The sequence below is a fragment of the Pteropus alecto genome, unplaced genomic scaffold, assembly GCF_000325575.1.
Source record: "Pteropus alecto unplaced genomic scaffold, ASM32557v1 scaffold171, whole genome shotgun sequence".
NCBI classification, from domain to species: Eukaryota; Metazoa; Chordata; class Mammalia; order Chiroptera; family Pteropodidae; genus Pteropus; species Pteropus alecto.
The window spans coordinates 2,484,724-2,499,310 of record NW_006431925.1 but is presented as its reverse complement, the minus strand read 5'-3'; the positions used below and the strand labels follow the sequence as shown (position 1 = coordinate 2,499,310).

The 14,587-nt window shown below is 32.2% G+C and overlaps 1 pseudogene; it reads right to left on the bottom strand.

The window, feature by feature from the left end:
* Positions 1 to 7,129: 7,129 nt before the first annotated feature.
* Positions 7,130 to 7,248, bottom strand: LOC112475590 (annotated as a pseudogene).
* Positions 7,249 to 14,587: the final 7,339 nt, after the last annotated feature.

Below are 14,587 nucleotides of genomic sequence, written 5' to 3'. Positions count from 1 at the left end.
GTAGTAGGACAGCTTTGGTTTTGTCATTTTTGCCTCCAGGGATGTTTCAGGCTTCATTTGCACTAGGACCCATTTGTCTTTCTAATGGTCCAGAGTATATATAGAACTCTCTTCTAATACCATATTTCAAACGAATCAGTTTTTCCCTTCTATCAGCCTTCTTCACTGTCCATCTTTCACAACTGGAAATACGAGGGTATGGGTGATCTTAACCTTGGTCTCTAATGATACGTCTTTTTTTTTTTAATTTTTAAATTTTATTTTATGTTTCAAGTATATAGTACATTGGTTAGACATTTATATAGTTTATAAAACGATCCCCCTAATTGCTCTTTCTCTCTTCTGGCTCTCCGCCTAGCCAAAACATTAATGCTAACTGCATTCCGTATGTCGTGCTCCCCATCTCCATAACCATCTATCAACTACTGATTTGTTTATCTTTAACCCTTTTTCCTATTCTCCCAGCCTCCCAACCTCCTTCCCCTCTGTCACCAGATTTTCCTCTATATTTGTGAGTCTATTTTTGATTTGTTCTTTTTGTTCCTCAGATTCTGCATATAAATGAAATCATATAGTATTTATCTTTCTCTGTATGACTTATTTCACTCAGCATAATAACCTCTAGGTCCATCCATGTTGTTGCTAATAACACATCTTTGCTCTTGGTAATCTTTTTTAATTCTTCTACTGCTGCCCTCTGAGTATCAGCCTTCTTTTGATTTCTTGGCTGCAATCTCCATTTGAATTGATGATTGAATCAAGGTAAGCAAAATTATTATCAATTTCGATGTCTTCATTATCTCTGTTAAACTTGTATATTTCTTATGTAATCATGATATTTTTGTCTTCTCAATGTTCAAATATAGTCCTGCATTAGCACTTTCTTCTTTTATTTTCATAACAAGTTGTTTCAAATCATTGTTACTTTCTGCCAAAAAGATGATGTCATCTGCATATCTTAGGTTATCGATATTTCTTCCACCAATTTTCACTCCTCCTTCCTCTGAATCTAGCCCAGTTTTATATATGTTTTGCATATATACTAAACAAATAGGGAGATAAAATGCACCTTTGTTGGACATCTTTGCCTTATAGAAAACCATTCTGTCTCTCCATATTCTGTCCTGACAGTGGCTTCCTGTCTCCAACACAGGTTATGCATCAGAACAATCAAGTGCTGGCTGAGTCATGTCCATTTCTTTCAGAGAAACCTATAGATTTTCACAGTTCACCCAGTCAAAGTCTTTCCTGTAGTCTATAAACATAGACTAAATATCTTCTGAAATTATTTGAAGTACTCATGATCCAATAAATATTTGCAATTAGATATCTGGCGTCTCTTCATTTTCTAAATCTACTTTGAACATCTGGCATTTTTTGCTCCATATAAGCAGAGGCTTTTGTTGCATCACCTTGAGCATCATTTTCCTCTCATGGGAAATTAGAGCAATGGTCCTATATTTACTGTACTCTGGCATTTTCTGTCTTGAAGATTGGGGATGTATGTTGAATGTTTCCAGTCTGCAGGCCATTGTTTTGTTTTTCATATTTGTAGACATATTCTTGTTAGGATTATGATGGATTCAGTCTCTGTGGCTTGAAATAATTCTATCTGTATCCCATCTACCCCTGGTGATTTATCTCTTCCCAATACATTCAGGACAGCTTTCACTTTGCTCTAGAATTACAGGTTCTTCCTCATAGGAATCTCCTTCAAAGGTATCTGCCATCCTTATCTACTCTGTATAGATTTTCAGTGTCATATTTTTGATATTTAAAACATAGGTCTCAAATTCGAAAAAGCATAAAAAACTAAAAAATTAACATTAAACTTTTCATTTGCAAAAATAGGTAGAAAACAATGAATTCAGATCTCCATGGAATTGAGAGAAAAAGACATCACTTCATACTGTCATGAGAGAAAAAAAAGACATATGAGGCTATTTTAAAACTGAGAAATCTTATTATTTTCATACTTGAGGAAAAGCTTAGCCCAAAATAATGAATAGACTGAGACAGACTTCAATATATGGAAAGATAAACAGCAGTGGAAATAGTGGTAAGAAGTTAACCTTAATATATAGATATTTAATTCATGATGAAAACCTCTTCAGAAATATGTAATATGAATATTAAACAAAATTTCCTAAATCAGAAGAGTCATAGATTAAGAGAATTTCTATTAGAAACAAATGATCAGAAAAGAAAAAACAAGCTAGAAAGTGATAATTAAAAGGAAGGAAGTTAAGTAAATGTATTCTAAAGGTAACACAGAAAAAGGATAGGAAAACTAGTGGATGAGAGAAGAGTAAGTAAAATTATTATAGAGATCATGTCTCTTTTTTGCAGAAAAATAGTTCTCACAGATAAAAACATTTATCTTTTAAAAAAAATAAGTATTAGACATTCATATCTGATTAGGAGAACAGGTAAAAGGATGGCCATTATTTAAAGGAATTGAATAATTGGAATAGACACAAAATAACAATAAACAAAACTCCATGCTTTCATGGAGTTTACATTTTAGTGAGAGAAGGTAAAAATAAATTCAAACTTAATACTTGAGGGACTGATATTTCTGTTAAGAAAAATAAAGCAGGTTAAGTGATTGAGAGTAACTGGGTGGTCAAGAAAAGTGTCTCTCAAGGTATGGAGATATCCTAATTTGGAAACATATCTGGCTTATTTAGAAAAAAAAGAAAAATAAGCAAGGGATTTAGAGGTAGGAGGTTAGAGGAATAGTGAGGGCCAATATGATGGAGGGCCTTAAGAGCCATGGTGAAGAATGGATTTTATTCTGAATGAGATGGGAGTTACTGTAAGTTTACAGGCAGAAAATGATATAATTTGCCTTATGTTTCAATGCGATTACTCGCCCATGTTGAAAATAAGATATAGAAGCATAACGGAGAAAAAAACCCCTGGGTCAAGTCCCTTATAGATTTTTTAATTTGGGAAGTACCCCATGTATAGAAATAAGGTGGTATCAAATTCCATATGTGCCTAACAATGGTCTTTGCCAGAATTTTCCTCCCCAATATCAATGTCTCAAATTCTTTAGAAATATAGGATACATTTTTTGATAGGATACATTTCATTTAGCCTAAAGATTACATTTACTCCTATACTTTGCAACTACACTCAGGCCAGTGGGAGGTAAGCATAACTGTTACGCTTCTTGCTCATGAAATTGATATGTGATGTCAGAGCTGGAACTACCACCTTGGACCATGAAATGACCCTAGAAATTAAATACATGCACAGCCAAGCACAGATAAAAGAAGCCTAAATAACTACCACGACAGAAAACTACGACGCCAGCTCAGGACTATCTCTACTTCTGGCCTTTTATTTATGAAAAAGAAATAAACTTCTCTATCTTCTTTTAATCACAGTTATTTTGCATTTCTCTCACAAAACTGAATATAATCCTAACTGGTATAATTTAGAAACAAATTAAAGCATCTGCCTAAAACCTTAGAATAAATTTCTCCCAATACATATGAGCTAAGTAGATGGAGCTACTGTTACAAATATTTTGGTCAAACATTTTGTGAGCAATCATAACAGCAAAAGTGTATTCATAAGTACAAATGGACATGTTGAAAAAGAGAATTTCCATTTAATAATCTTTAGGCAAGTGAACTTAACTACCAAGGTTCTAATTAAGACCTCACAAAAAGATTTTATAATTTCCCACCTACCAATCAATTCTAGCCACTAGCTAACTAAATTTTTCATCTCAGGAACACTAGAATAAAGGGAAATATATATTTTTTATTATTATAATTAGCATATAATTGATATCCAGTAAATGTTTTAAGTATCAGATGAATGATTCTAGTTTATTTTTAAACATTCAAATAGACCGAGCCATTGATTTCCATGGAAACATAACAAAAAGGAATTAGAAAACACTAGTTTTATTTCATTTCCTTTTGACTAATTGCCTAATTTTTATGACTTAGACATAGGGTTTAGTGAGGCAGTGCTTAATTTCATGGCTGTCACAAAACACCGTTTTCAATAAGCAAAACATTGCCAAACATTATAAATAACCATATTTTCTCAAAGAAAATTCCTTAACATGAATATATTTTGTAATTATAAAATTCACATTTATCAAAAATTTTTGGAAAATGCAAGATATAAAATCACCATCACAAATCATTTGAACAGATATATGTACACAATCACTTGTAACTTCTTAGCTAAATAACTATTTTTCATTTTGCCATTTATGAGTTTTCACCTACTTGAAATCATTTACTCAGAATAATTTGAACATTGTTTTTGTTTATTTCAAAGGTAATATTTAGTTTTTATATTCATTTATAGATTTAAAATTTAAAATTAGAAACATATATAATTAAAAGTGTTATTTTCATTCTTGTAAAAATATCTAGGATGCAGACAAAACACAGGAACTGTGTAAACAAAGTATCTGTCATTACTTTGTTTAGTCAAATTTGAACTACAGCAAAACTCTTCTCTGGCATAAGAAAACAAACTTTAGAAACACAAATTGTTTTTAACCTACCAAAGAAAACAGCTCATTTACCTATAAAACTTTTACATATAAGAGCACAGTAAGACTTATCACTGTAAAGTTACTAAATGTCAAGAAAAAAAAAAAAACACCTACAAAGGTCTAGGCAGAAAACTAGGTCCCCACAAGGAAAACCAATAACTAGAGGTATTTTATAGTTCTCAACATCAACTTGACAACTCCAGAAACCAGAATCCAATAGATCAACTTTGACAAGTGTTTGGAAAAAGAGACCTGCTAATAACTCTACCTGATTAAGTTTGTTTTTATGTGCAAAGGAAATAGAAAACATTTTAAACTAATAATTCAACAATGTAATCACTACAGAAGAGTTTTATTGAAGACATAATTTTGCCAAATAAAAGATGAATTAATTTGCCCACAAATGGAGAAGTCATTAAAAAAAAATCTATGATATTTAATTATCTAAAGACATAAAGTTGATCTAAAAACTGCTAATAGGTTGTAATTTACTCTTATACATAATTGCCAACATTATGTTTTGATGTAATATGAAAATAGTAAGTATGAAAATAAACTGATTTTCAAATTATTTAAATGTACGGTGTGGTATTAGGAATTAGGTTAAATATGTTAATTCTTTCAACTTTGGTCTTAAGATTCAAAATCTTGGTAGGCCATCTGATCACTGTGCTTCTAATCATTCTTTTTTTTATACTGCAAAATGATTACCACAGTAAGGCTCCTTTTCATATCCATCATCTCACATAACCACATAATTACCATTTTTTGTGTGTAGTGAGAACATTTAAGATCTACTCTCTTAGTAACTTTCAAATATATAATACAGTATTTTTAACTACAAAGTATAGCTTCTAATCTTGTATATCCAGTTCCAGCTATTCCTCTGCCCAATACAATAACATGTAAGTTTGATTAAAATTTTGAAATCCTAAATTAGATAAGGTAACACTTAGATTAAAATCATTCATGGACTTCTAATTTCACAGAGAGTAAAATTCAAACTCATTACTAGAGATTATGAATTTCTATCATTTTGCAGTCATCTGCCTCGCCAGTCTCAACTCACATTGCTCTCTTTTATTCAATGAGCTCTAGTTGCATTTTGCTGACTGTGTTTTCCACCTTGAGGCTTTTCCTTTGAAGATTTGTTGATTTAGAGCTCTCCTCCACAGATTCTTTGTTTGGCTGAGTTTTTTCTCATCCTTCACTTCTCAGCTAGAACTCCACCCGCCCAGAAAGTCTTTACCTGATCACATAATCCAAAACACTTTTCAGTGTTTCATTCTCCAGAAGCACCCTATCTACTTTAATTATAACTTTGTTTGTAATATTTAGTCTTTTTTTCGAAAAATTTCTTAATTTTTATTACTAGTTTATTCTTTTAGTTTAAATTGTAAAGGCTCTCATATATATGGAAGTCACATATTTGGTTTTAAGCTATATCAGATATATTGCTCCCTTCAATATGGAGAATGATTTAGAGAAAAATAATATACAAGACAGAGAGATGTAGAAATAATAAATGCTGATCAAGGTGTTGAATGCTATATTAAAGTTAAATAAATATGGCAATGGAAATATCGAAAGGTTTTTGAGTAGTTTACCGATCTGGACATTTAGAGTGTTTTAGCAGTAGTATCATTTCTACATTCATCTTTTTTGCCTCATCTCAATGAAAGCTTTTCCTTTGAAATCCCATTTGGGATTATAAACATTTGGATATTTTTAAACACTGCCTTCATGTTTGTTGTAAAAATCTTACTGAGCATCATACCTTTAATTATATTTTGCATTCAAATTAAAGACATAAATATTGTAAAATACATTTAAATTGTGAAAAACAAAAGTCAAATTGAATAATTAAAATGCACAGTAATAAATATTTCTTCCAAATAAAAGAATCAAAAAATCCTTTTGATTTGGGTGTTTAATGTTTTTTTAAAATGAATAGCTCTAAAACTAATTTTTAGTAATAAATATATTAATGCATAAAATTATAACATAAATATTAATAATATTTATTATTGGTGAGATTATGATTGCTTTAAATGTTTTACTATGTTTTATATATTTTCTAATTTTTTATAATGAGTATTTGTTATTTGTGTAATAAATTTTAGTAATACGATCATTCAGTTGAAAAATATTTATCCAGCAACTGTACGCATTTGAATCTCTTCCAGGCTCTTGTATATAACAGTGAATAAAAAAGAAATGATTTTTTGCCTTTATGGAGTTTATATTTTAGAGAGGGGAGAGAGACGATGAGCAATACACATAATAAGTAGCTAAATTGTAGAATATATTAAAAGGTGAAAACGCTATGGAAAAAAGGAAAATTCAGAATAACATAAGGGAGATCAGAAGTGCTGGGGAAGGTATGATTACACTGATGAAGACTTTCATTTATTTTCTCCTCAAAGAGAACTTAATAAGCCATGTACTGAAATAGCTAATCATGAACCAGGTAGGTATGTCTTCGGATAACAATTGCATTTTATTTTATTTTATTTTTTTAGGCGAGGCAACCCTTGGTTGACCTCACAGATTGCAAAGACCTTGTCAGTTTACAATCCCTTATGTTTTTATTTTTTATGCCTACAGAACCTGGTATTCCTAGGTGGTCTCCCATCCAAGTACTAACCAGTCCCGACCCTCTTTAACTTCCGAGATCAGAAGGGATCCAGCTTGTTCAGGGTGGCATGGCTGTAGACGAGCAATTGCATTTTAAATGCCAGTTCTCCCCTGCTGGGTGGTTTACTTAGAGGCACGTGGGCTCTGATATTTCAGTACTTGGGATGAAAGGTTCACCACTGGTTATAATTTATAGAATATCAAGTGAGGTCCCTTCAAAAAGTGACATATGAGTAAAACTTTAAAAGAAATGGAAAATGAACCATGTGTACATCCAGAGGAAGAAAGAGCAACATGTCCAAATCAGGCAGAGGAAACAACCAGTATAGTGGCCCTAAGGTGCCTGCCATATTTGAGAAGAACAAGGATATAGAAGAGGAGGTGAGAGTATAAGGTACACTAAACGACTTTTGGTCTCTCTTTGCTCTAATATACATCTATGTGAAATACAGATACGTCTATCTGAGGCATATCTAAGACATATATGTCTATATCTCTATCTGACAAATTAATCCTCTTAAAGAATTTTATTTTGTACCAACTGTGTCCTCGTGCCCCCTTGCCTTAAGTTGTTCCTCTGATGGTGAAGTGAAACCGTGCTAAATGAAATGGCTTTACCATCAAAGAGCTCTGCATTCAAGCCCTGGTGTCATCACTATGGAAACTTGCCCTTATGCAAGTATTTACTCTTTCCAAGCCTCCATTTCCTAACACATAAGATTTAGAAAATCTACCTGCTATATTATTTTGTTCTGAGAATTAAACTAGATGCTATCTAGAATATAGTGTTTAACTTATAGTAAGCTCCCACATTTTATCTATTTTAATATTATTACCGTTACTATAATTACTGTTACTCTGTCATCACCACTGCTTCATTACTTCCTCATATTATCTCCCATTGTTCTCATACACAGGCCATCTGCTGCAAATAAACTGGAATAGATGCCAATTCTATATTATGTTTATATCTCTTTAGATTTTATCTAAATTCTAATTATCTTTACGCCTTACCAAGTCCACAGAGTCTATTTATGTGAATTTTCTGTATATTTTCACCTTGAGAATTCTATAGCACTTGATATCTATAACCATCAATTTGGCACTGGTCAATTGCTAACATCTATTGTTAGTTTTATTTCATAGTTGATAGCTTGCTTCTCCAAATGTCTTTAAGCTCCTTAAAGACAGGAAAACTACTCCTAAATAGTTATTATAAACATGTCTTATACACAGTAGACTCTCCATCAATTTTGTTGATTTAATGTTTGAGAAAAGATAATACATCACTTTTATTACAAAACAGAGTAGAGTTTGCACTTATGGCTAGGGTCACTTTGTTATTAAAAGAACTACTGGCAAGATGGTTAAATTATGGTTAGGCTTCTAATGTATACTGCAAAATAAAGTACTACAATTTTGTGCATTACTTCTTCATCTGGCCTGGAGAGAGAGGTGGTAGTAAAGCTGTTGGGGGTGATATAAAACTTTTAAAAACCTGCTGGAAAACTGCAGAAAACAAAGTGGGAACCAAGACTGGAATGGCAGGAACATAGGTCTAGTTGCCAGAATTACTGTAAAGTAATAAAAGTCTTTTCACCAACCTCATTTAGATCACTAACACCTGCCCCGGCAGCCTAGGAAGCTCTAAGTTGACTGTTGGCATACCTAAAGCCCAGCTGCTGCTGTGATTGCATTATTTACTAAACCTTCACTATAGGTTTGCCAATGCGTATCAAATTCTGAAGCAAGCCCTATACTAACAGTCTAAATTAAAAGACTGCCAAAAAGATCATGCATTTGCCCCATATACATACTTAACAATTTATCTGGACATGAAAAATGAGATCAGAAATATTGGTGCCAGGACTGGTTTACCTAGTTTTAGATTTAGAATGGAAAGTAAAGGAATTCAGCCTTTGATAAAAGATAGTTTGAGGATGATAAGTTAGTATTAAAATAGTCTCAAGAATTCTTAATTATAAAATGGTTTATTAAAATTATTCAGCATGAGATTTCATTTTAAAGTTTTTGATAAATAAATTATAATGTATCATGAAGATTTAATTATTTTACAATATTATTTGGTGAAATGATATATAGTTTAAAAATGTAATGTGTCAATTAGTCTTATTTTTAAATGCAGGTCAGACTTTTCTAATATATCATTATTGTGGGATCAATTAAAAAGGAATGTAAACACTTAATGTGACCATATTTTTCAAACTAATGATACAATAAATTGTTTAGAAAACTGACAAATAACTGTACAGAAAAACACTGATGGCTTTATTGTCTCCCCAAAGAGAATTAACAAGCAATGTACTGAATAGCTGATCAGGAATCAGTTAGGTGTGCCTCCTGATATCAGTTGCATCTTAAACACCAATCTGCTCTGCTGGGTGATTTAGTTAGAAGTACACAGACTCTGGTGTTTTAGTACCTGGGATGAAACCCCAGCTTCACCATTTGTAACCTCTATATACGCCATCAAGAGGTGGGACCACTTCATATCTCAGTAAAACAGGGATGATAACAGTGGTAACTAATCATGGCTTGTTGTGATTATGCATGACATTATCCAATTTAAACATTATACTTAAGTTCTTAATATTAATTACTGTGAAGATTAAACGAACATGTGAATTGTGGAAACTAGCATATGATTTCATCTATTTGTATTTAGTTTTTAAGAATTTCATATACCTTCTGGATTCCTAGAAATCAAGTTAAGACAAAATGCTCTAAACAACAGGCACATAAAGATGAGATCAATTTATAATCTAAAGCCAGAGCAAGAATTGTTAAGATTCAGCAGAACTGAAAAGAGACTCAGAGGAATCTCTAGATCAGTGGTCCCTGACCTTTTTGGCACCAGGGACCAGTGCTCCTATGAGAATCTAATGCCTGAGGATCTGAAGTGGAGCTGAGGTGGTGATGCTAGCGCTGGGGAGCAGCTTCAAATACAGATGAAGGTTCATTGGCTCGTGCTGCTCCCCTCCTGCTATGCAGCCCAGTTCCTCATAGGCCACGGACTGGTACCAGTTCACAGCCTGGAGGTTGAGGACTCCTGCTCTAGATTACATAAATGTCAAAATGCACTGTTTGGAATTCAGTAAAAAAAGGTGAGAAATAAACATTCAAGGCTTTAATTAATCTATTTTTTTCTCCAGAAAAATAGACAGATCTTAGCTCAAGGAATCAGAATCTCAGTAGATTTTTGTCCATGACAAGAAAGGAACCATACCTCAACATTTTAATATCTCTGTTTTTATAAGGTAATTTTTCTTCTTCCAGCAAATCAGGTTTAGACTAGTTTAATTGGGTAGTTATAGGAAAATTTAATATTATATGACTCATTTTTAAATAATGCATTGCATTATGTAGATGTGTTTGTAAAATGCATGGTCTACTTAGCTGTTAAAATATATTGACAGAGAAAAAATCGTTTGCCATATATTGGTATAATACATGAACATTTGTTATGGCATATGAAATAGACTGAAAACTGGAACGTAAGGCATGGAAAAAATATCTGCAGAAATCATATGAAGGAAAATGTAAGATGGAAATGAAATAAAATTATATTTCCTATTGCTCTTGTGTTGAAAAACTAGAGAGAAGAATGTAAGGAAGATTAGAATAAGTGTGCTAAGTGGTCTCAGTATTAATGGGCTAAACATGCCCCATTGTGGGAGGAGACAAAGTCTACAATACAGCTAAAAAGTTTGTAGGAAATAATTGTGTAGAAGGTGGCAATGATAAAATTGGAAATGAAAAATGTTTTGGCAATTATAGCTACACAAGGAATATGTGCCTCTGATTTCAATTTCATTTCATTTAAAAGTGAACCACACATGAAACAGAAAGTTTCCAAATAAAGAAATGTTTGAGTCTGTTTTTAATCTTATATCAGTGTCTTTTCTGATATAAAATTATAAGTGTATTTTAAAGTCTCAAACATATAATTTGCAAAAAAAACCAAATACCAAGTTAGGTAAGATGGTTAGGATGACCATATTTTAAACAAAATAACTAATTTAAAATGTTTTTTTAAAATCAGAAAGGTTTAGAATTAAACAAATGCAGATAGAAATAAAATCTGATCATTATATGGGAAAGAATACAAAGCGACAGTAATGACTAGAATAGTGTAAGAGTCACATTTCAAAGGTGAATTAGCAATTCGAACTACATGGACACAGAAGCAGAAGAACATTGCATACAGTGTGAGGAGTAATTCTCGCAGCGCAATCACAGTGCCATGTATAGGCCTGGACTCACTAAGTTAAAAAGACCTTGGGAAACTTGAAGAAGGTTTAAGGACAAGCAATAAACATGATTAATAGCTTGGAAAATAGAATCTCAGAGGAAAGGTTAAGGGAACTAATATTATTTAAGTTGGAAAATAGGCTGGGGAAACAAGTTGGTTTTCAATTACGTGAAGGATTATTACATAGAAGGTGCTGATCGGTACTCTGATGCCACAGAGGGCAGAACAAGAATAAGTGAGCTCGAAATGTTGTATAAAGCGTTAAGGTTGGCTAAAAGGAAAAGAACAAAAAAAAAAAAAAAAAACTTCCATCACGACTGCAAGCCATTAAAATGGAAAGAACTAAATTTCTTTCTGTATACACCTTTCAAAATGCACTTGAAACTCATTTGTCTAGGAACATTTACAGCTAACGAGTGGAGAGGAAAGAAACACTTCAAGTTTTTATAAAAACTATCTTCCCTAAGTTTCTCTCCACTCTCTAAATAGCAATGTTTGTGGTATGGATTTGTTGTGATGCATAGTAAGGAGAAGAGTGCTCACAAATTAAAATCTTTGAAATTAGCTTAAGTGTGCATAGGCCCTTGTTTAATATAGCAACCTTAGAAGTACTGTAACTATGAAACTCCTTGTTGTGGCTGTTCGAGCAATTCTAGATTGTTAACTAATCAAATTTGTTAGATCACTAGCAACTAATTGCATTTTTGTTTCTTGGTTTCTCATTTCCTTCTTTGCAATATATATTTTTTTCTTTTTCTTTTACAGATGAATCAAACCAATTGAATATTCTTTTATAAGGTAATAAAATAGTATAGTTTCTTCCAAAAGATTTTATTTACTTAGAAAAATAGGCTATTCTCTGAACACCTGCACACTTAATTCTCCTAGAGTTAAATTATACAAGAATTCCATACCACTGATTTCTGAGGCTTGTGCTAACATTGATAAATGAAAGCAGGGATTTTCAATAAAATTTTGCAAACAATTCTGTTAGACCTTGTCAAATACGTACAAGATATGAGTTCTAACTCCTTTCATTTTTGTGTCAATGTTATGAAAATTACTAAATGAAAGTATGGACTATTACATGTAGTCTGTACACAAAGGGATAAAAATGAAAACTCTAGTGAGAAGCTTTTAACTATTTCTTTGGTGAAAATATCTGTTTTTCCCCTGTAAAATATTTCATTTTCTTTAAAATATATCATAAATAAATGAACATTTCCACCAATAAAAATAGGCAGTATAAATAGTATTGTGAAAAATACTATTTTTATTTTAAAGAACATCTATTGCTTTCTAATTGGAAAGTGTTTTATAGTCACTAACAATTAATTCTTTACAATGTCAGTAAGAATGGAGATGAGTGACAGTTATTATTTTCTCTTCTAAGATGAGAAAGGGAGTCATGAAGAAATGAATTGTCAAACTTACGTAACGAGTTATTGAAAAGAGGAAATTGTAACTTTGAGATCTTGATTCAAAGGTTTTTGCATTTTGATTCTATAAAAACCCTCAGAAAAGTTGACATAAACAAGTAGGAAACAATTAAAAACCTGACCAATAAGCAAACCAAGAGAGAATTTAACTTCTACCATGTCTAATAGCTACTTTATGCTAAAAGTTCCCATGCAGAGAAGAATAAGTATTTCTACAGTGTAATACTGTACTCTGTGAAGAGCAAGGCCAAACAACATAGTCTCTTCCCCCTGGCAATTAAGGTAACATGCGATTAATAGATAGATAACCCTGAATAAGTGGGCATGAGAAAAGGTGGCTCTGCTTATTATAATTTGCTACTTCTCATATTTGTACAATCCATCTGAAAATAAATGACTTTTTCATTATGTTAGCTCTAATCTAGTATCTTGAAATTTGTCATTTCCCCTCAAACAAATCTAATAGGAAACCCACTCAGGAGTTTAGAATTTCCTACAACCATAATTTTCTACACCCAGCACAGAAAAAGCTCATCAGTTTCTGCTCAGCATCTACAAAAACTTAGAATGAAATTCATTAAAAATCATATTGGGTTGCTCAGTCATAACTGTTTGGTGCCCACATGCCTCCTGCAGTATCTCCATTAAGTCTTTCTTCCAACTCCCACCTCCTTTTATTATTCTGTTAATATGCTCTCTACTCCAGCATTCTCCTAAAATTGGAGCCATATCAATGACTTAGATATCCACAAACTAGAGAGCAATCATCACAATATTTTCCAAATCTGTATTCTGCTCCTTATAACACCACTCAAAGTGTTTCTCCATATTTGGAATGATTTTTATAATAACTTATATTTTTTATAATAACTTAGAACTCTTAAAATAGCATTCTTTCTACCTCAGACTAGGTATTACCCATGTCAGCATGACCTAAAAAGAGGGATACACAAATAATACAGTTATATTTTCCATTTAGAAGAAGGAATAGAAGTCTTCCATTTTGTCATATATGATACGATTTTGATATTTTTAGTTGTTTTGCTTTACAATGAAAACCTATATGTTTTGGCTTCCTTTTTATGGGATATAGATGTTGTTATTTTTTGTAAAATGTTCAAGATGTCATATCAACTCTTCTTTTAATGTCAGTAGGAATCAATGCTCCTGAGATTTTTTAAGACATGGATTTCTTTCCTTTTTGTTATCATGAGACCATAGAGAGTTTATGATTACCAAGAGGAGGGAAATGTCACTTTACTGGAAAGATTCTGAGCTAAGGTTTACATGTAATACCTTTTGGACACTATATATTGAGATTCTTGGCAATATCTTACATCTGTAGCTAATTATTAAATCTCCTCCCAGTGACCCAGGTACTTTATGGCTCTTTGTGCCTGACTTCTTATTGCTCATTTGCCAATGGCTGTAGATTGTTAACTTCTCAAAAAATGTACTGCGGAATCCAAGAAGTGTGTATAACATATTAACATCAACAGATCATTATTTAACAAAAAATCAGGACTTCTTAGTTTTTACTTCAAAAAACATATGATAGGATGCTCAATTCCTTAAATTCAAAGGAATATACCTTCATCACCAAGTTATGGGATTGAGAAGAAAACAATCATCTTTCTTAATGTACGATTCCAGGTTCCTAAGAGCTCTTTTCCACTGTGACATAATATAAAATATATAGTGAGTCAA